Source organism: Pristis pectinata, chromosome 1, assembly GCF_009764475.1.
Source record: "Pristis pectinata isolate sPriPec2 chromosome 1, sPriPec2.1.pri, whole genome shotgun sequence".
Taxonomy (NCBI): Eukaryota; Metazoa; Chordata; class Chondrichthyes; order Rhinopristiformes; family Pristidae; genus Pristis; species Pristis pectinata.
This window is the reverse complement of record NC_067405.1, coordinates 88,878,008-88,900,504: the sequence shown is the minus strand read 5'-3', so window position 1 is coordinate 88,900,504 and position 22,497 is coordinate 88,878,008. Positions and strand designations below refer to the sequence as shown.

Sequence of the window (22,497 nt, the reverse complement as noted above, 5' to 3'; positions counted from 1 at the left end):
GCCACAGGACTGAGAATGTAGAGGGGAGATAGCCAGTATAAAGAGGTGAGAAGGAGGGATGAGGCAGGCAACAGGTGGAACAGGGGAAGGAGGAGAGGTTCTTGGGAGACAGATAATGAGGGGGGAAAGGCAGATGGAGGTTGCTGGAGGTAGGCAGAGAAGCTGGAAGATGGTATGGAGATACAAAAGGCTGGAATCTGATATGCAAGGAAGGTCATGTGGAACCATTTAGGGGAGGGATGATAGGCTGAAACGTTAACTCTGTTTCTGTCCTCAAAGATGCTGCTTGACCTTCTGAGTATTTCCACCATTTTCCGTTTTCATTAAAGCTCTGTAACTATCCTGTCACAGCAATTCCAAATAGCTTCTGCAACATTGGGCTAATCAGCGAAAGCAACTAATTGCAGGAGAGAGATCGCACGATACCTAGCCTCAGGAAGGAAGGCTTGTATTGCAAGTTTGCTTTTGCAATATTTTTAATGACTGAAAAGCAGCCCCGACTCCACCCGGAGCTTCCTCGTTCAGCAAACCATGCGAAGGACGGCGGAAGTTGCCGAAGTGCCGCGCCGGGATTCCGGAAATTACCGAAGGTGGAGACCGAGATAGCGGGCAGCGAGGCGGAAATTACCGAAGCAGCAGTTGGAGAAGAGGAATCAACCGAAACAAGCGGAACGAGGTGCCACTGGGACTTGTGCCCAGGACAGGGACCAGTAAATATTCGGGTGTGAGTTGTCAGGGAAAGGCACGGTCTCCCGAATGAAACCACTCGGCCCGCGGCCCTGCCTGGCCGCCTGGGAAACCCCGGCGCTGCCGGTCACATGATCACATTCTCGCGCCTCATCCGACGACGCTTGCGGCGCCGTTTGAATTTGCTCGCCGGGCAGCTTCCACTTTACCATCATTCGTGAATATCAATTTTTTTTGTCAACGCCCAGATCTCATTAGCGGATTTTTATTTGTTTTCGACCCTGAACGAGGGCAAACGGACCCTCCCGCGCATGGAGCAGTGGGACTCACGTGATGGAAATGACGCTGGCGGCCGTTTGCTCGGGGCGTGGTGCGGCGGGAGACCGATGGTCACGTGACACGGAGGCAGCTGACGTCAGCGAATCCCACCGCGGGGGCAACAACTACACTTGCTTACTGAGTAGCGCCTAAATGCGAGCGGCATTTCCCGTGTATTGTTAGACTTCAGGTGAGCAATGCATTGGAGGATCTATCTGCTTCATTCCTTTCTTACCAGTCCTAGAGTTTCACAGCACAGAAATAGGGTCTTCGGCCCACCAGGTCCATCACAACATTTTTTTTGTCCACCTACACTTTACCCATTTGCTCACATTAGGTCCGTCCTCTTCTACGCGTTGCCTAATCAAATTAAATGTTTCTTAAATGTTAGCCCTCCTGGAAAGTTATTCTTTGCTACATTACGCATTAAACGAGGTAACCGTATATGATTCTGAAGATCAATGCAAAGTATAGTCACACTTTGAATATCAAAACAAAGACTGCATATGTTAGAAATCTGAAATTAAAAAAAGAAAATGCTAGAAACAGTCAGTAGGTCACACCTCATCTCTGGAAAGAGAAACAGAGTTGATGTTTCGGGTACCAGACCCTTCATCAGAACTTATGAGGGTTTCCAACATTTTTCTGTTTTCATGTTCACAATTGCTAATGTACAGACTGAAATGCTAAGATACACAATTTCTTGAAGTCAAACATGCCCTTCAGCCCACGGCGTCTGCCAAGCATCAATCACCCATTTACAATAATCCTACACTAATCCCATTTTTATTATATTCATAGAGTTGTACAGCGCGGACACTGGCTCTTTGGCTCACTATGCCCATGCTGACCCTTTTGCCCATCTCTGCACTCTCATTTGCCTACATTAAATTTGTATCATTCTATGCCTTGCCTATTTAAGTGCATATGCAAATGTCTCTTAAACATAGTGATTGTATCCGAATCCACCACCACCTCAGGCAGTGAATTCCAGATATCAACCACTCTCTGTATTTAAAAAAAGCTTTCCCTTCAAATCCCATATTAAAAGTCCTTCCTCTCATCTTAAACCTATGCCTTCTTGTTGTTTAATACTATGGGGAAAAGATTATAACTATCTGTGCCTCTTATAATTTTATTTACCTCTATTGGGTCCCCCTCAGCTTTCTACCATCACTCCTCATCCCTAAAGTTCTCCAATCCAGACAACATCCTGGTCAATCCCCCCTGCACTCTCTCCAATGCAATCATATCCTTCCTATAGTCTGATGATCAGAACTACACACAATGCTCTGTGTGGTCTAACCAGTGTTTTGTAAACTTTTCTATTCTGTACCCTGACCTATGACGGCAGACCTTCTTCACTGTCTGTGTTGCCACTTCCAGGGAACTATGGACTTGAACCCCAAGGTCCCTCTGTTCATTAACTTTCTTTAGTGTCCTACTATTTACTGTAAATGCCCTACCCCTCTTTGACTTCCCAAAATGCACCACCTCACACTGACAGGATTAAATTTGGATATGCCAATGCCTTGTTCAATTTTCTATTTGATCTATATTCTGCTGTAGCCTTGGACAACCTTCCTAGGTACAACATGAATTTTCGCATCATCTGCAAACCTACCAATCCTACCTCCTACATTCATATCCAAGTCATGCATGTCACAACGACAAGGGTCCCAGCACCGATCCCTTTGGTACACCACTAGTCACAGATTTCCAACCAGAAAAGCATCCCTCCTTCTATCACCGAGCAATTATGGATCTGATTAGCCAGCTTTCCTTGAATCCCCTATAGCTTGGCCTTCTAGACATGCCTACCATGCAGGACCTTGCCAAATGCCTTACTAAAGTCCACGTGGACAACTCCTACCACCGTGTCTTCATCAATCTTCTCAGTCACCCTTCTCAGTAAAACTCAGTCAAATTAGTGAGGCAAGGTTTCCCTCACACAAAGCCATGCTGTCAATCCTGATCTGTCCCTGCCTTTCCAAATATATCCCTTAGGATTTTCTCCAATAATTTCCCTCCCACTGCTGCAAGGGCTGTAGTTTTCTGGAGGCCCCAGCTATCTCCTCCTTTGTTTCCGACAGCAACCTGGGATAGATCCCATTTGGCCCTGGGATTCTTCCCTTATTCACAGCAACTCCCCTTGGATTCTATCATTCTCTTGACAGAGGACAAGATTCTTGGATGTGGTCATAGTTTCCTTGAAGAAATGCCACATCCCCACTAACTTCTGGCCCACAACCACTCAAAGTGGAGAATGAGCACCCCGGCACACTTGGGGCAATTTACAGAGGCCAATTAATATGCTCATGGATTTGGGAGGAAACCAGAGTCTTGCAGTTACAGGGCAAATGTGTAAATTCCACACAGACAACACTGGAGTTTGCGACTGAACAGGGGTCGCTGGAGCTGTGAGGCAGCATCACTACTAACAGTGTCACTGTGTGCCACTCCTTCGGCAGATCCTGGGATTGAGGATGACTTGTTTCCACTCTGGTTTTGCAGGTTCTGAGATGGCTGACGAAGCTAATGTGGGATGGGGCAGAGGGGGGCTGACTAGAAGGCAGGTGGGTAGTTTGTGAGATGCACATACTTTACTGCTTATGCAGGGCTTCTTTGTGCTCCCAGTGCATGGCTTTGAGGTTCTCAATACCATTCCGAGTGTTCATTCTCCACTTTGAGTGGTTGTCGGCCAGAAGTCAGTGGGGATGTGGCATTTCTTCAAGGAAACTATGACCACATCCAAGAATCTTGTCCTCTGTCAGGCTGGTAATCTCTTCCCAGGACAGAACTTGGAACTGAGTGTCTGTTTCAGGAGACACAAGAGACTGCAGATATTGGAATCTGGAGCAACACCCAGTCTGCTGGAGGAACTCAGTGGGTCGAGCAGCGTTGGTGGGAGGAAAGGAATTGTTGATGTTTTGGGTCGAAACCCTGCATCAGGACTAGAGTGGAGAAGCGAGATGGCCCGTATAAAGAGGAGAAGTGGAGTGGTGAGAAGGGAGTCCGAGGTGATTGGTGGACTGAGGAGGGGTGTAAGATGACAGACAGGTTGGGGAGGGGAGGGGGTTGGAGTCGGGAGACAGTGGGAGGTGAATGATGGTTGGAAGCAGACAGAGAGGAAAAAGGTCAAAGAACAGGAGTCTGCAACACGTTAACAGGAAACCTGCAAATGTACAACAAAAAAACAAAGTTTATTTAACATGTCATATATAGGTCATAAAGCAGTGTACTCCCCAAACAGGAAATTGCCAATAACTAGGTTATATGTTTTTAAGCAGTCTTGAGTGAGGGATGAACATGTTCAGGATAGTGGAGAGGACTCTCATTTGAAAGAGTGGAATCTTTTACATTTACTCAGTGAGCCAATGCTGTACTTATTATTGGATTGCAGTGCCAGCCTAGATTTTTGAGTTTAAATTGCTGGAGTGGGACTTGAGTCGAGAACATGACTGAAGAGGTGATAGTGTTACCAACTGAGCCTTGGCTGAGATGTGTTACAGAAATGGGGTGGCACAGTGGCACTGTGGGTAGTGCAGCTGATTCACAGCTCCAGCAACCTGTGTTTGATTCTGACATCCGGTGCTATCTGTGTGTGAGTTTGCACGTTCTCCCTGTGACCGCCTGGGTTTCCTCCCACGTCATGTAGATGTCCTGGTTGTTGGGTTAATTCAACACTGTAAATTATCCCCAGTGTAAGAGAGTGGCGGGAGAATCAGTGAGAGAGTTCAAAAAATAAGTGGAGGAACTGGACTGATGGGATTGCTCTGACACTGACACAGATTTGATGGGCTGAATAGCATCCTTCTGTGTCACAGGGAAATATGAAGTAAGATGAACTATGGTGGGTAAGTGGGGATGGAGTAAATGCATTTGGTATTTCCAACATTTACTTTGAGGAGATGTTTGCTTTTCTGCATACTAAGCAATTGAAACGGCTTAAGACGAGCTGTGTCTGCTGCCAAACTCGCTATCATTTGTCAATTGCCCCTTCACTAGCCTTAGCCCTTCTTATTTCTCTAACAAGTCTCAAATGTGGCTCAGGTTGTATTACTTTTGCCTCAACTCAGTTTTAAGTCCTGCTCCACTGACGTAAACACAGAAACCTACAAATGCTCGAAGACCCCTGCGTCCAGTCAAGCTGTACCTGTGTGGTTACAAAAGATGTAACGACCCAACAGGTGTGCACATTGTCCAGGTATGTCCTGTCCATGTAAAGCAGGACGAATCCAACATGGTTAATTACTGCCCACTCAGTCTAATCTCAGTCACAGCCTGGAGCTGCATTCCAGAGGTGAGGTAAGAGAATCATAGAATTACAAAATGGCTGCAGTTCAGCTGGAGGCCATTCGTCCTGTCTTCGTCAAGCAATCCAGTATGTCACAGTTCCTGTCAGCCTGCAAATTCTCTTGCTTCAAGAGCTTGTCCAGTCCCTGTTTAAAACCCATGACTTGCTGTTTGTTTTTTCATCTCCCTTGCAGGGAGTGAGTTCAAAACCATTTTGCGTCATTTCTCTCGCATCCATTGAGTCTTTTGCCCGTCACTTTAAATGCACCAACCCTGTCCTCTCCATCCTTAAACCATCTATAAATAGGAACAAATTCTCTCAGTTTACCCCTTAAAGCCTTGATGGTTTTTCATATCTCTACCAAATCTCCTCTCCAGCATGTTTGCACCACGGAAAAAGCCACGGCTTCTTCCCTTGTAGCTGAAATCCCTCATCTGTAGAAGCTTGCAACTAAATAATTTCTTCAACCTCCCTAGGGCTTTTGCATCCTTCCTAAAAAGAAAATGACTAGAAGTCTTTGCAAATGCTCAAGTGTGACTAAACCATTTTATTTCTAAATGTTCAACACAACATCCCTGATTTTGTGTTTTGTGCCTTTATTTGGGAAACTAACAATATATCCTTTATTGGTATTGGCTTATTATTGTCACTTGTACTGAGGTACAGTGAAAAACTTGTCTTACAAACCGATCGTACAGGTCAATTCATTACACAGTGCAGTTACATTGAGTTAGTACAGAGTGCATTGATGTAGTACAGGTAAAAACAATAACAGTACGGAGTAAAGTGTCACAGCTACAGAGAAAGTGCAGTGCAATAAAGTGCAAGGTCACAACAAGGTAGATCGTGAGGTCATACTCCATCTCATTGTATAAGGGAACTGTTCAATAGTCTTATCACAGTGGGGTAGAAGCTGTCCTTAAGTCTGGTGGTACGTGCCCTCAGGCTCCTGTATCTTCTACCCAATGGAAGAGGAGAGAAGAGAGGATGTCCTGGGTGGCTGGGGTCTTTGATTATGCTGGCTGCTACACCAAGACAACTTAACTGGTCACTCAACATAAATTGCCATCTTTAAAAATCTATGCTGTTATACATCTAGTTCTGTTTGTTATAGCGTCATAGAGTAATACAGCTTGGAAACAGGCCCTTCAGCTCAAATTGTCCATTCCAACCAAGCTGCCCATCTAAGCTACTCCTATTTGCCCGCGTTTGGCCCAAATCCTTTTAAATCTTTCCCATCCATGTACCTGTCCAAGTTACATGGATGGGAAAGATTTAAAAGGATTTGTTACTATACCTGCCTCAACCACTTCCTCAGGGAGCTCATTCCATATACCCACCACCCTCTGCCTGAAGAAATTGCTCCACAGGTCCCTTTAAATCTTTCACCTCTCACCTTAAACCTGTGCCCTCTAGTTTTTGATTCCCTTTACCTGGGGAAAAAGACTATGTGCATCCACCCTATCTATGTCCTTTATGATTTTATGCACCTCTGCATATTTGCAATAATTTTGCTACAGTCTAATTAAAAGTGACTATCAGGGCAGAATTTGACTGTGGCATCACGGATCCCTATATTTATCAATGTTTCAGAATCTGGGTGTTGCTGGATCCTCCTTGAACTGCTGTAGTCCCGGTAAATCTGAAGTCGATTGGCAGCCATCAAACGGAAAGCTGTGGTCAAGGCACCCATGCTCGTATTGTTGGGGTTCAGCCCTGGGAAATTGCTGCTGGAGTTTCTCCAAGCACTGTTCTAGACCCAACTACCTGTTTCAACAAAAGTGGGGATATTCGCTGATGACTGCACACTGTTCATTTGCATTTGCAGCTCCTTAGAAAACAAAGCAGTTTATGCCTGCACATGGCAAGACTGAGACAACACACAAGCATGGGCTGATGTGCCAAGTCACATCTGTGTCACTCAAGTGCCAGACAGTGACTATCTCCAGCACGAGAGAGTCTAACCACCTACTCTTATCGCTGAGACCCCACCGTCAACATTCTGGGAGATACAGAAGCTCAGCTGGACAAGCCATATAAATACTGTGGCTACAAGAGCACGTCAGGGACTAGTCACCCACAGTGAATATCCAAAGCTTTGGCCTGACTACGGCTGAAGTCCTGGCCACCACTGTTGGAGTGATTGAAATCAGGGATTCACCAGAGGCTGCAACTGGAGCAGCACAAATACTCTGCAGACTTGCAAGTTGGAGTCCAAGAGAAATAATTACATGTTTGGTGCTTTGTGTATCTGACACTGTGCCTGTGATGCTGCTGCAAGTAAGTTTCTCATTGCACGTGTACTTGTGCAGATGACAGTAAATTTGAATTTGACATGTGTAGTGTTTGCAGGCCATTTCCACAGAAGCCATCTTTTACACAGTGAAATCTGCCTTTCAGTGGCTTAAAGAGGGGCTATCTGAGCCAATCTCTGGCAGGTGCTAGTAATTCAAATCAGGTAAGTCTGGATAATAACCTGATTGGTCTTTGGACCCTTTTTCCCTGCACCACCACATACCACTATTGCCCAGCTACCTCCCCCATCAGTTTCCTGATTTCAACTGTCCAACACCACTACTCAGACTATGCCTCACAAGCACACACTACCCTTCCCCCCCCCAACTCTTCAACTACCAATCAGCTCCTCAGCTACCAAGCCTACTGACCACTACCCAGCTACCAATTTACCCCCTTCTACAATTTCTGGTAGCTGACCCTCAGCCTAACTCCCAACCCCACTTACCAAAGCTGCTCAGATTAACAACCCCTTGTTCCTACTCCTGCCTTTGGCCTTATGCTACTGAACTTGCCAAAAGCCCATCACGAACCATCAAACTACTACGTCTTTAGAGTGGTAGCCAATTTCAGACAATTACTTGGTAATAACCTATTGCTGTGTGGACGTAAGAACATAAATATAAAGAACAGAAGCAGAAGTAGGTGAGTTAGTTTCTTGTGCATGCTCCACCATTCAATAAGATCATGTGTGATCTGCTAGCTCAGTGTTACAGTCCTGTTCTAACCCATGGCCTGTGATTCTCTTAACATTCAGAAATCTGTTGAACTTTGCTTTGAATATACATGACATCAGCCTCCAAAGCCTTGTTGGAAGAGAATTCTAAAGATTCACTACCTGGGTGAAAAAATCTCTTCTCCCCTGAGTCCTGAATGGCTGCCCCCTTATGTTGTCAGTGACCCCTAGTTCTGGACTCCCCAGCCAGAGGAACAATCAGCTTCACATCTACCCTGTCAAACTTCTTTCAAGAATTTGGTAAGTTTCATATGATATCACCTCCCATTGTTCTAAACGCTCAGGGGTATAGGACCAGTCTGCATAATCCCTCCTCACGTGACAAATTCGGCATCCCAAAAGTCAAACGTGATTCCTGTACACAAACTGAATGCCACATTTCCTTCATTGCAACAGCGAGTACAGATTATTGTCTGCATTTTGTTGGCTGTATGGTACCTTGGAACTATCAGAGATCATGAATGGAAATTATTTATTAGGGAAAGGAAGAGAAGATTCTTTCTGGCTTGATAGTATTTGCCTCCAGAGGGTGTGGCAAGTTAGTAGTGGAAGAAATCAAATTAAAATTTGTTACTTTCTGCTCTGTTGGTCTTCAAACTAATTTTTGTTTTCTGAAGGTAAACATCTTGCACCTCCTCTTTCTGAACACCACCCATATCTTTGGTATTAAGCCTCTGACCACGCCCACCATCTTGTTGGTCTTTCTTCTCTCAGTGTCTGTAGGCACTGAATCGTGTCAAGGATAGTTCTGAATCTTTAAACCAAAATCCCTCTGCCTACTCTGGTGGAAGACCAGAAGAATTCAGTCCAATCTAAATCCCTCACCAACATCCATAAAACAGATCATTTAGTTAGAGTCAAAGAGAGAGACAGCACAGAAAGGGGCCCTTTGGCCACTGAATCTCTCCCAACCATTAAGCGCCCATTTTTGCATTAATATTACCCTAATGTATTTTACTCTTTCCACGTTCCCATCAACACCCAGGTTCCACCACACACCTACACACTAAGAGCAATTTATAATGTCCAATTAACATGCAAGCCTACATTTTTTGGAATGTGGGAGGAAACCCACACAGTCACAGGAAGAACGTGCAAACTCCACACAGGCAGCACCCAAGGTCATGCTGCTATTTGAGGGACCTTGCTAACGATTTCTCCTTTCCAACAATGACCATTTCAAAAGTATTCAATTGGTTGTAAAATACTGGAGTGCGCTGAGGTTGTGAAAGGATCTGAGAAAAGTTTTTTTTCATGATTTTTGTCAGCAAAGGGATGGATGGCTGTCAATCAAAACAATGAAAGGGACAGTTGGAGGTTTGGTTACTTGGATATCATCCTGTAAACATATCTTAAATTGCCATTTTTGATGGTAAGTAAGTCTGAATAAAGTTCATGGACTGCCTCCTTTTTTACTTCTGTTTGAAGGGTCTCGACCCAAAATGTCGACTGTTTATTTCTCTCCATAGATGCTGCCTGACCTGCTGAGTTCCTCTAGCATTTTGTGGGTGTTGCTCCAGATTTCAGCATCTGCAGAATCTCTGTGTCTTGTCTTATCGCTTCTTGTCATCTCATTTTTCTTGTTTCTCTCCTCCACAATTCCTTTTTTTCTCCCTATAACACTGATGAAGAGCAGTGCAGTGGAAATGCGGCAGCCTCACAAACACCTTGAGAAAAGCTGCGGAAAAGACTCTGGAAAAATAATACAAAATAATAAAGCATTGAAAGGATTGGGTAGTTCCTTTGTCCGCCAGTATTGGTGATAATTGTGATAATGATAAAATATTATTATAAAAAATACTAAAATTATAAATGTGACAACTGCCACTATACTGCTGTGAACAGCAAACACTGATTTTCATGCATTTTTTTAATGTAACTATCCTCCACTTACTGCATTTTGTTCTGGAGGAATTGCGTGTTTGTATTGCTGTAGTTTCTGTTTCCACCATTCTTTCAACCTCCATATCATTTTCTAATGAATAACTAGCTGCGGGACATACACAGAAACCTAGTCAGTTTCCAAACTAACATACACAAACTTAACCTCTGTTGACCATACAGACAGCACACATTTTGATCTGAGGTATCATACATAGTTTGGGAAACAAGTACAGTTTGAGGAATGAGTCTTTGAAGACATCCTCCATTCCTCCATTCCTCCACCTGTGTCCCCAACACACATACACCCAGGACCAATAATCTGCAACTTTCCAGCTTCAGGCTGCTTGACTAATAACATAAGAACACTGGTTTCAATGGATATCTATAGCCAAGCAGGAAGAATGCTGATATTGAATGGCTCCCATCAGATTCCATTAGTGAATAATGCTGATTTGTCATCATCAACAGTGCCCTGGAGTATTGTAAACCTATATGACTCTGATCTCTGATTTACTGACCCTGATACAGAGTTGAACTGGCTCTGACTTCCATCACAACCCATTACTGACATAAACATCTTAGGAATTGAGTTGCTTAATGGCATAACCCAGGGACATAGTCATGGTATCCCCTGGTGTTACTACAACACAGGAGCTCATTCTGCCCATCAGCTTAATGCTGGCTCCCAGCAGAGAAATCCTATCAGTTCTGTTTCCCCTCTTCTTAATCCCTGTAGGTCTTTGTTTTACTCTTTCCCACATCAACATCAATTCCCCTTTGATTCTTTTCCCACTTACTTGCACCAGGGACAATTGGCAGTGACTAATTAATTTACCAAACACATCTTTGGTATGTGGGAAGAAACTAGACCACCTGGAGGAAACCTAAGTGGTTACAGGGAAAATGTGCAAACTCCACACTGACAGCACCGGAGGTCAGGATCAAACCCGAGTTGCTGGAATTGTGAGACAGCGGCATGAACTGCTGTGATTTGATCTAGATGTTCTCTTTCATGTACTTATTTGTCAGTGGGCCAGATACTTGTTCAAGGAAGGTTCAGTATGAATTGCGAAGCTGCTTTAAATGAGTTAATGTACAGAATAGTTGATTTAATCAAATTTACTCAGTTCAATTGTTCTAAGTTCTTGTTATCCAAATCATTTATTTCTCATAGTTCTTTATGACATAGAAGGGGGTCGTTTGGCCCATCGAGTCAATGCCAGCTCTTAAAGCAGCCCAATTCCCACTTACTTCCCTGTAACATTCTCACATTCCCATCAGCTCCCCCCTCCCTCCCCCCCCCCAATTCTCTTTCCACCCACCTACACTAGAGGCAATTTGCAGTGATCAACTAACCCACCAACCTGCAAATCTTTCACCCCGAATACTAATTACTGAGACTATCTTTAATTCTAGGTTTATTGAATCACATTTAAATTTCCAAACTATCATGGTGGGATTTGAACTCATGTACTCCAGATCCCAGTTCCAGAATTCTGGCTTCTGGTCCAGTGTCTTGACCGCCATACTCCTGTACCCCAGTTATACTCCCCAGGAATATCTTGTCCTCAAAAAGCAGAATAAATCCAATTCACCTAGTTAATCAGTACTCTCAGCCCCAGGGCATCACTGTAGGAATTCCTCAGGGCCACTTCTTAACCATCTACAATTAACCACATGGAAAGCATTCTGACTGGTTGCATCATGGATGGTATGGAAATTCCAATGCACAGGAACACAAGATGCTACAGAGAGTGGTGGACTCAGCCAGTTCCATCATGAGTATAGCTCTCCCCACCATCAAGGACATCTACAAGAGGTGATGTCTCAGGAAGGTGATATCTATCATCAGGGGCCGCAACCATCCAGGTCATGCCCTCATCTCATTGCTGCCGTCGGGTGGGAGGTACAGGATAAGATATCTTTATTAGTCACATGTACATCGAAACACAGTGAAATGCATCTTTTGCATAGTGTTTTGGGGGCAGCCCGTAAGTGTCGCCACGGTTCTGGCGCCAACTTAGCATGCCCAGAACTTCCTAACCTGTGCGTCTTTTGGAATATGGGAGGAAACCGGAGCAACTGGAGGAAAGACATGGGGAGAATGTACAAACTCCTTACAGACAGTGGCCGGAATTGAACCCGGGTCGCTGGCATTGTAAAGCGTTACGCTAACTGCTATGCTACCACGCCTGCCCTATTCCTGAAGACCCACATCTCAAGGTTCAACAACAGCTTCTTCCCCACTGCCACCAGGTTCTTGAACTGACCTGAAAAACCCTAATTCTACTTCAGACTATGTTTCCATCAACTTGAACTAATGTCATTATGTCTATTTTTGTTTATTTTGTTGTGTAAGTTATGTATAATTTATGTTTATGTAATTTATGTTTGTAATGTACTGTGCTGCTGCTGCAAAAAGCTAATTTCCATGGCATTTTCATGCTGGGTATGTTTGCCCATGAAAATAAACTTGAACTACAGTTGAATCGTCAATAACCTCCTTGCCGTCATTAGGTCTGAAGGCTGGAGATGCTTGCCACTACTTGCACAATATTCTATTCCATTCATAGCTCCTCAGAAAACGAAACCATTCATACCTGCAAAAATCAAGATGATCTGAATAAAGTTCAAAAGCATGGGCTGATAAGTGGCACATAAAATATGTGCCACACGTGCCAAGAAATGACGCTTTCCAACGACAGTCTTAGCATTCAATGGCTGTGCCATCACCAAGCATTCTGCCAAAAAACATAATGAAGCTACCACTGATTAGAAATGTACGTGGACAGGGCATGTAAATACTGTGGGTACCTCAGACTCACTTCCTGATAACCCTCAATCTTTCCACCTTCCAGGCACAAAAGGAGTGTGATGGAATGCTCTCCACTTGGTTCAAGCAGCTCAACACCATCCAGGATAAAACAACTTAATTGCCACCACAACCCTAAATATTCACGCCCGCCATCTGCAGCACAAAGGGCCAGTGTTTACCACTACAAAATGCACTGCAGTTACTTGCCTAGGTTACTCCAACAGCAGCTCCCAGTCCCATGACCTCTACCACTTGGAAGGCAAGAGCACCAGGCACAAGGGAACCTCAACACCTGCAAGTTGCCCTCTATGTTATACACTGTCCTTATTTGGAAACATATCACTGTTCCTTTGTGAAATCACAACGTCTATAATAGTACAGTAGTTTTGTGGTTAACATTACCAGTGACTAGTTTTTAAATTCCATCATTAAATCCACAATTCCCGTGGTGGAGTTTGAGCTCAACTCACGCTTCCTGATTGTTGGCTAGGCCTCTAGGTCACTCATACAGTAACTGAATACCTTTACCATGATCATACCACAAACACACTGATAACTAAGCGGGGTCAGGGATGAATCAAACTCAAGAGAAAATTGGTGATGAGTACTCAGGACTCAGCTGCTTTCTTACCTGCCAGCCAGAACACGTTCATTCTCTCAGTGAAGGCAGACATTGATGAGGAAATTCACCACCACCTTCAATGTGCCAGCACAGCCTTTGATTGATTGGGAAAAGGGTGTTTCAAGATCAAGGCCTCAGACCTAGCTCAAAACTTGTCTACCAGGCAGCAGTGAACCCTGCCCTCCTGTACCCTTCTGAGATGAGACTACCTAATAGCAGGCACTGGTGAGATACCACCAGTGCTGTCACTGCAAGATCCTCCAAGCTCACTGAAAGGATAAGCAAACTAATGTCAGTGTCCTCTCCCAACATCCCTGGTACTCAGGCCCTAGTTACTCTCAGTTGGCTAAGTTGGACAGGACACATCATTCACAGGCTTGACACCAGGCTCCCGAAACAGACACTCTGCTCTGAGCTCTATCATGGGAGGAGATAGCCAGGTGGAGGGAGGAAAAGATTCAAGGGTATGCTCAAAGCCTCCTTGAAGAAATACAACATCCAAACGGACAACTGGGAACCTCTGGCCCATGAGTGGAGAAGGAGCACTGGGGATGGTGTTGGAAATTACAAGTCCGTGCATCAGGAGCACACAGAAGTCCTGCCTAAGCGGAGGGAAGAAGGAATCATCTCACAAACTAGCCACATGCCTGTCCCTTCAGGCAACTCCTGCCCCATCTGTAGAAGAGTCCATATTTCCCACATTGGCTTCATCAGTCACCTTAGAACCCACAGAACCAGAGTGGAAGTAAATCATCTTCGATCCCCAGGGACTGACAAATTCACAGAAAAGCAATTCTACTAAGAGACTACTTTCTATATTTTGAGATCAGGATGGACAGTGGTTACACTACCTTAAATTAGACCACAGGTGAAGACCAAGGTGATGAACAACAGCCTGAAGATCATAAACATTTAGTTCAGTCACTGGGAGCAGCAGGGTGGAGGTGAGCAACAGAGAGGCATGGCCAGCAGGAGCAGAGTGTGTGTGTGTGTGTGTGTGAGGGTGTATGTGAGAGGGTGTATGTGCATGGAAGGGTATGTGTGTATGTGTAGGATGCTGCATTCATGGTGTGGGTGGGTGAATACATGGTACATATATGTGTATGCATGCAGGGGACAGAATATATTTCTGGGGGAGCCGCTATGTATATTTGAGATGTGTGTGTGTATGGGAAGGTGTTAGTGTGTGTAACTGTGTGTGTGTGTGTGTGTGTGTGTGTGTGTGTGTGTGTGTGTGTGTGTGTGTGTGTGTGTGTGTGTGTGGGAAGGGCATGGGCGTGTGTGGGAGTGGTTGTGCGGGAGGGTGTGCATAGGAGGACGTATGAGTGTATGACTGTGGGAGGGAATGTGTGTGCATGTAGGAGGATTACGTATGGGTGGTGGGATGTATATGTGGGTGTGAGAAGATGTGTGTATGGGAGCATATCTGTATGTGGGAGGACATGGGTGTCTACGTGCACAGAAGGGTGAGTGTGTGTGGATGTGTGTGTGGGTGGGGTGGGTGTGTGTGGGTGTCTGGGTATGGGAAGGGATGTGTGTGTGTGTGTGTGTGGAAGGGGATGTGTGCGTGTAGAAGGATTGTGTATGTGTGGGAGGAAGTGTGTGTGTGGGAGGATGTGTATGTATGTGGGCGAGAATGTGTGTATGGCAGGGTGTCTATGTATGTGGTAGGACATGGGTATCTGTATGTGCGTGGGAAGGCGTGGGTGTCTGTGTATGTGAGAGGATTTTGTGTGTGTGTGTGTGTGTGTGTGTGTGTGTGTGTGTGAGTGCCTGGAGGAGAGGGAGGTTGTGTGGCTTTGAGATGTACGGGAAATGGAAGAAACCAACAGTAAAAGGAAATACAAGATGGTAATATCTTAAATACAGTAATGCAGAAACTGAATCTACCTTTTCTGCCTATCTCAGTTAATTAGACATCTGAAGTTCTGCACTTCCTTTTTTACTCCATACTTTTCCATTATTGCTATACTTGAATATTTTGCTTTCAATTCATATTTGACTATTGGAATTTTGTTTCAAGTTTGACTGGAATTATGATACAAGTTTGATTGGATGGTGTAAAGGCACACTAAATTTTGGTAAGTTACTGTTTATTTTGCTTAAAATAATAGTGCTTGTTGTTTTCTCGCCTCTAGCTATGCAATTAGCTAATTTTAAAATATATCACAATAAATCATTCAATATTAGGTAACTGTCTACAGCTATTATTTAACTAGCTTTTGTTATATTTCCATTTATTTATTGTAATTATTTATAATGTTACTTACTGCCTAATTTCTTTCCTAGAAATTTTTCACTAGTGAGCTGTCTATGCATCGGTATTTATTTTTATTCTGTGTTTGTAGATTACATAGATAAAACAGGTTTCAGTGGGGAGCGTTGTTTGAAGTATATTTGGCCAGAGGACTTACAACCTATCTCAGCAGCAAGAAGAAGCTGTAGCCATCCCTGGCAAAGGCCCCAACTGCACCACATGAGTTCAGCAGAGCGTGGAGGCAACTGTGACCTCTGTCACAGTGTCTGGCACCACCATCTGTTGTTGCTCACTGACAAAATGTGAGACCACAGGGGAACATGCGACTCTGCCCAACCCGACCTCGGTGAAGTGCAAGGAGCCAAGGTTTTGCACAGTCTGCAGGAGTCCTGTGAATCAACACCCTTGGAGTTACTGAGCTCTGACTAACTGCCTTCTGCCGTATGTGCAAGGATTCTGTAAGAGATGAAACACGTGAAGGAGCAAAGTCAGGGTACGAAATTTGAAAATGAGCAACGTGAATATGACAACATTTCACTCTCTGTTGACTTTCTATGTGTAGGGGGGTTCAGGGATTGTATATTTCGTACAATATACACCTACTGTGCAGGAGTCTTCTAACTGTCTACTGCAGGGAATGTCATCCCTGGGGTTCTCCTCATCTGCCTGCACCCAACTGCCCCCTACATTGGATTCTGTCCGTCTAAAAGCACAGTGGACATGATCTTCACCATGCAGCAATTCCAGGAGAAATTCAGGGAGCAGCACCGTACCCAACCTTCCTTGACCCCACCAAACCACTTCATGCCATCATTCAGGTGGGACTGTGGAACTCGCTCCTCAAATTCAGTTGCCTATGGAAATTCGTCTCCATCTTAGATTTACTTCAGGATGTCATGCAAGCCATGACACTCACCAAGAGGTCTAGAACAGAACCAATCCCAATGAAGACCACTGTCAACCAAGGCTGCATCATTGCTCTGACATTTTTGTCAGTCTATCTCACTGTAACAATGTACCTCGCCTCCAACAAACATCCTGTGAGAGTGGAGTTAATCTTTGGAACTAACAGGTGACAGTTCAACCTATAGTGACTACACTCCAAAACCAAGACACCCCAATGTCATAGGGTGAGCTGCAATACACAGATGATGCTTGCATTGTGCATGTTTGGAGGCCGAGCTCCAAGCCATTGTGGCCTCATTCATTCAAATGTGCAAAATGATGGGCCTTGCACACAGCCATCGCAAGACAGAGGTCCTCTACCAATCTGCCCCTGTTTTTTTTTATATTCAAAATAAACTTTATTCATATTAAAAGACAAACTATATACAATTACAAAACAGTGCAAACCTTTACATTCTTGTACAGATCACTCATTAGTGTTACCTTTTTATATAGAAAACAGCACCGATGCCACATGTGTGGCTCCTTGGAAGCTACCCGGTCCCGCATTTACAATATTTAGGGGCTTTCTCCCTGTCCTCGCCCCTCCCTCTCCAGTGGCAGAAGAACCCTAAACTGTAGTCCTTCCCCACCGAGCCTTTGCGTTGGCTGTGCCCAGCTTCAGTGCATCCCTCAGCACGTACTCCTGCAGCCTGGAATGTGCCAGTCGGCAACATTCCCCTACGGATATCTCGCAGTGCTGGAAGACCAACAAGTTTCGGGCAGACCAAAGAGCGCCTTTCACCGAGTTGATGACCTTCCAGCAGCAGTTGATGTCCGTCTCTGTGTGTGTCTCCGGGAACAGCATGTAGATCAGAGAATCCTCTGTTACGCTGCTGCTGGGGACGAACCGTGACAAGGACCCTCGCATCTTTCGCCACACCCTCCTCACAAACCTATAGCCCGCAACGAGGTGGGCGACCGTCTCCACCCCAGCGTAGTCCTCCCAGGGGCAGCGCGCGCTGGGAGTGAGGTTCCAACCATACAGGAAGGATCTGACTGGGAGGGCCCCTCTCACCGTCAGCCAAGCGAGGTCTTGGTGCTTGTTGGTGGGTTCTGGTGATGAGACATTCTGCCAGATGGTCTGGACAGTCTGCTCAGGGAACTACCCCACAGTATCCATTGAGTCCTTCTCCTGCAGTGACTGCAGGATGTTCCGTGCTGACCACTGCCTGATGGATTTGTGATCAAAAGTATTGGTCTGGAAGAACCTTTCCACAAAGGACAGGTAGCGCGGCAGTGTCCAGCTGACTGGGACGCCGTGTGGCCATGCGGCCAGGCCTATCCTTTGCAACAGCAGGGACAGGTAGAACCTCAGTATGTAGTGACACTTGGTGCCCACATACTTGGGTTCCACGCACAGCCTGATGCAGCCACAGACGAAGGTGGTCATCAGGAGGAGGGCAACATTGGGGACACTTTTACCCCCATTGTCCAGGGACTTGTGCATGGTGGCTCGTTGGACCCGCTCCATCTTGGATCCCCAGATGAACCGGAAGACAGCACGGGTGATTCCCAAGCCAGAGGAGTGAGGAACAGTCCACACCTGCGCCAAGTACAGCAGCCCTGAGAGCACCTCACACCTGATGACCAAGTTCTTCCCAGTTATCGATAGGAAGCACCGTTCCCACAGTCCCAGTCTCTGCTTCACCTTCCCAATCCGCTCCCGCCAATTTTTGTTGCACGCCCCAGCCCCTCCGAACCAGATCCCCAGCACCTTCAGATAGTCAGGCCTGACGGTGAAGGGGATGTTGGATCGGTCGGGCCTGTTTCTGAAGACCATGGCCTCACTCTTCGAGCGATTGACTCTGGCCCGATGCCAACTCAAACTGGTCGCAGATGCTGATCAATCTGCGAATTGACCTCAGGTCCGAGCAGAAGACAGTGACGTCGTCCATGTACAGGGAGGTTTTCACCTGGGTGACCTCACTGCCTGGCAACATCACCCCTCTGATGCTCTCGTCCTTCCTGATGGACTCGGCAAAGGGTTCTATACAGCACACGAACAAGACAGGGGAGAGAGGGCAGCCTGCCTGACTCCAGACTTGATGGGGAAGCTGTCTGTTTCCCACCCATTGATTTGGACTGTGCTACAGATGTCTGTGTAGAGCAGTTGGATCCAATTCCTGATTCCCTCCCCAAAGCCCATTTTGGAGAGCACGTCCAGCATGTATGTGTGTGATACCCTGTCGAAGGCCTTCTCCTGGTCCAAGCTGACCAGGCAGGTGTTCACCCCTCTGTCCTGCACGTAGACGATGGTATCCCTGAGCAGCACGAGGCTGTCAAAGATCTTCCTGCCAGGTACAGCACAGGTTTGGTCCAGGTGGATCACCTGTCCCAGAGCAGACCTGACCCTGTTGGTGATGGCCTTGGACAGGATCTTATAGTCCACATTCAACAGTGAGATGGGTCTCCAATTTCTGATGTCTGCCCTCTCCCCCTTCTGCTTGTAGATGAGGGTGATGGTGCCCTTTCTCATAGACTCTGACATACTGCCAGACCGAAGCATAGCATTGTACACTTCCAGCAGGTCCAGGCCCATCCAGTCCCACAGAGCCGAGTACAACTCCACTGGTAAGCTGTCACTTCCGGGAGTTTTATTCGAATCAAAGGAACGGACGGAGCCAGTCAGCTCCTCCAGGGTCAGTGGTTGGTCCAGACTCTCCCGCTTGCTGTCATCTAAGACCTCTGTGATAGAGGACAGGAAGTTCTGGGAGGCGGTGCTGTCTGTGGCCTTTTTGTCATACAGACTGGCATAGAGGGATCTGCAGATCCTTAATATGTCCATCTGCGAGGATGCTACTGAGCCGTCCTCTTCCTTAAGGCTGTGGATAACAGAGCTCCCCCGTGCACCTTTTGGAAGGAGAAACATGAGCACGTCTCATCCTGCTCCACAGAGCGAACCCTGGATCGGAAGATAATCTTGGAGGATTCGGAGGCGTGGAGCTGGGCTTGCTGGCTCTTTGCCTCTCAGAGTTCCTCCCTCACATCCACCCCCCTCGACTGCAGAAGGAGGAGTTGCTGCAAGTCTGTCTGGAGTTGGTACAGTTCCCTCTGACTCTGTCTTGCTTTCTGGACCCCCCTGCGGATGAAGAACCTCTTGATGTTCTCCTTTGTTGCTTCCCACCAGTGCACAGGGGAGTCAAAGAGAGATTTTACAGTTCTCCAACCTGCATAATCCCCCTTTAGTTCCTCCATGCTCTCTGGGGTCAGCAGCTTGACGTTCAACTTCCACGTCCCCCTGCCTGCCTTCTGTTCCTCCTGTAGGTGACAGGAGGCCCGAAGGAGATGGTGGTCAGAGAAGAACACCGGCGTGACGTTGGTGGACCTGACCATGATTGGCTCCGACACGAACAGGAAGTCGATCCGGGACCGGGCTGAGCTGTCCGAACTTGACCAGGTGTGTTGCGGCTGTGCTCCGCCTGCAGGGGTGCTGAAGGCGTCGCGCAACTTGGCATCCTTTACCGCTTCCATCAGGAGTCTGGAAGTGCCATCCAGTCTGCTGTCAGCACTGCCGGATCGTCCAGCCGCATCGATGATGCAGTTGAAGTCACCGGCCAGAACGACTGGCCAGGACGTCGCAGCAACGTTGGGAGCTGCTGGAGGACGGCCAGCCGCTCACTCCGCACGGGTGAGGCATACCCATTAATTAGCCGGAGCGGAGTGTTCCAATACATCACATCTGCCACAAGGAGCCACCCCCCACCACTTCTCTGACCCTGGTGATTGAGAAGTTGCACCCCTGCATCAGAATCCCCAGGCCGGAAGCATGATAATCATTGCCCCCCAACCATACCGACAGACCGTGGGACCACCATCTTGACCACCTCCGATAGTTGCGGAGATGTGGTAGCCCGCACTTTTGTAAGGAAGTCACATCTGCCTTTACCTTGGCGAGGAGCTGTAAGGCGTTAACACATTGCGCGGTGCTCTTCAACACTGCGCACGTTTAGAGATGCCAGTATTATCTCCATGGCTCTTTTGGAGTTCAGTACCAGTTACACAGTCCACTTTCATTTGTCCTGGGCCCTCAAGCCCACAGCTTTGGTGCACTGCCTCACCGATTCCAGGCTCAGATATTGGGAGTGGTCTCCCTCTGGGTGTGGGGTCCCTTGTGGTGAGGCTGGTGGTGCCACTGGGGGGGGGGGGGGAATCCGCCTGTGCCCCTGTTCCTTTCACTGGTGGTCCAGAATCTTTCCTCTCCCAGTGCTGGGTTGCATCAGATGCAGTGCTGCTCCCGGTCTCCCGGAGCTGGGGGCGATGGCCTCTGTGCTGCTCCCGGTCTCCCAGAGCTGGGGGTCGACAGCCTCCGCGTTGCTCCCGGTCTCCCGGAGCTGGGGGTCGTCAGGCAGGGTTGTTCCCTCACTTGTTCCTGTCTGTTTGTTCTCCTCCACGTTCCCTCCTCCATTTTGCCGCTTCCTCTGCCTCCGTCATCGGCTTCTGCTGTTGCCTTCATCCTCCGACGAGGAGAGGTTGCTGGTGTCCACCTGTTGCATTACTCTTTTCTTTCCAGTCCCCTTGTTTTCTGTGGCCCGTTGTCTCTTGGGTGGTGTCTTTTGTGCCTTCTTCCCCTTCACAGTCTGCCATTCCCTTTCCTGTCCCTTCCCCACTCCCTCTTCCATTGACTCCTCCTCTTGGGGAGGGGGCTGGGAGCTCACGGCAGGGGGTTGGGAGCTCAAGCCGGTCGGGCTGTCCTCACTCCCCCTGGTCTCGGTCTCTTCTGAGGCCTCCATGCTGGTGGGGGGTGTGTCAGTGTCCCCCGGGGTGTTGGTGCTGACACCCCCCCCTTATTGCCTGTGCGTAGGTACAGGCCCGTTTTGGGCAGGCCTTGGACAGGTGGCCTGCTACCCTGCACAGGTTGCAACGTTTGCTTTCTTGACAGTCCTTTGTGTGGGGACCTTCCTGCTTGCAGTTCTTGCAGATGACTGCGCTGCACTGGGCCGCCACGTGTCCGGGTTTGTTGTAGTTGCGACACACCCTTGGTTGTCCCGTGTACACCATGTATCCACGGTTCCCTCCGATGGCAAACGCTGAGGGGGGGTGGATGATGGATCCATTTGCGTCAACTCTCAACTTGACCTTCACCTGGCGCTTGCTGGTCCAGATCCCAAACAGGTCCTTGATGTCGACACAGCTTCCCGCTCCGTCAACGTACCGAGCCAGGAAGGTGAGGACATCCACCACGGGCACATGTGGGTTAAACATGTGCATCGTAACCACACGTTCCTTCTGGGTGGGGAGGGTGAAGAGAGGCTGCACCTTCAGCAGTGACAGCAGGGCTTCATTCCCTTTCTCCCGAAAGTCCTCCAGCAGCTTCTGCCATCCCACCGGGTACTAGAAGGTAATGTCGAAGTACCCATTACCCATGAAGTCCTGGAGGCAGTAGATGTCCTTTGCCTCGAACTTGCACGTATCCAGCAAGACCTTCCTGATGAAGGGGTCCCTTGTGAAAGGGTTCCCATCGCTGAGGTCCTTCACCGTCACTCTGACAGTATTGCGGATTCGTCCTCCCGAGGTGCTCATCGCTGCCGCCATCCTGATGTGGTTGCCGAGCAGAGGAGTTAGACTGGTTTCCCAGTCAGCATTAGGATCGTCCTCTGTGTCCGCAGGTTAAGTTCTCAGCAGGCGGCTGCTTGATCGT

The 22,497-nt window shown here is 47.2% G+C and overlaps 1 long non-coding RNA gene across 1 annotated transcript; it reads left to right on the top strand.

The window, feature by feature from the left end:
* Positions 1-601: 601 nt before the first annotated feature.
* On the top strand, positions 602-11,422 carry LOC127568044 (uncharacterized). Its single transcript, XR_007955964.1, has 3 exons — positions 602-1,195; positions 6,896-8,573; positions 9,602-11,422. It is a non-coding gene; the product is annotated as an uncharacterized LOC127568044 (long non-coding RNA).
* Positions 11,423-22,497: the final 11,075 nt, after the last annotated feature.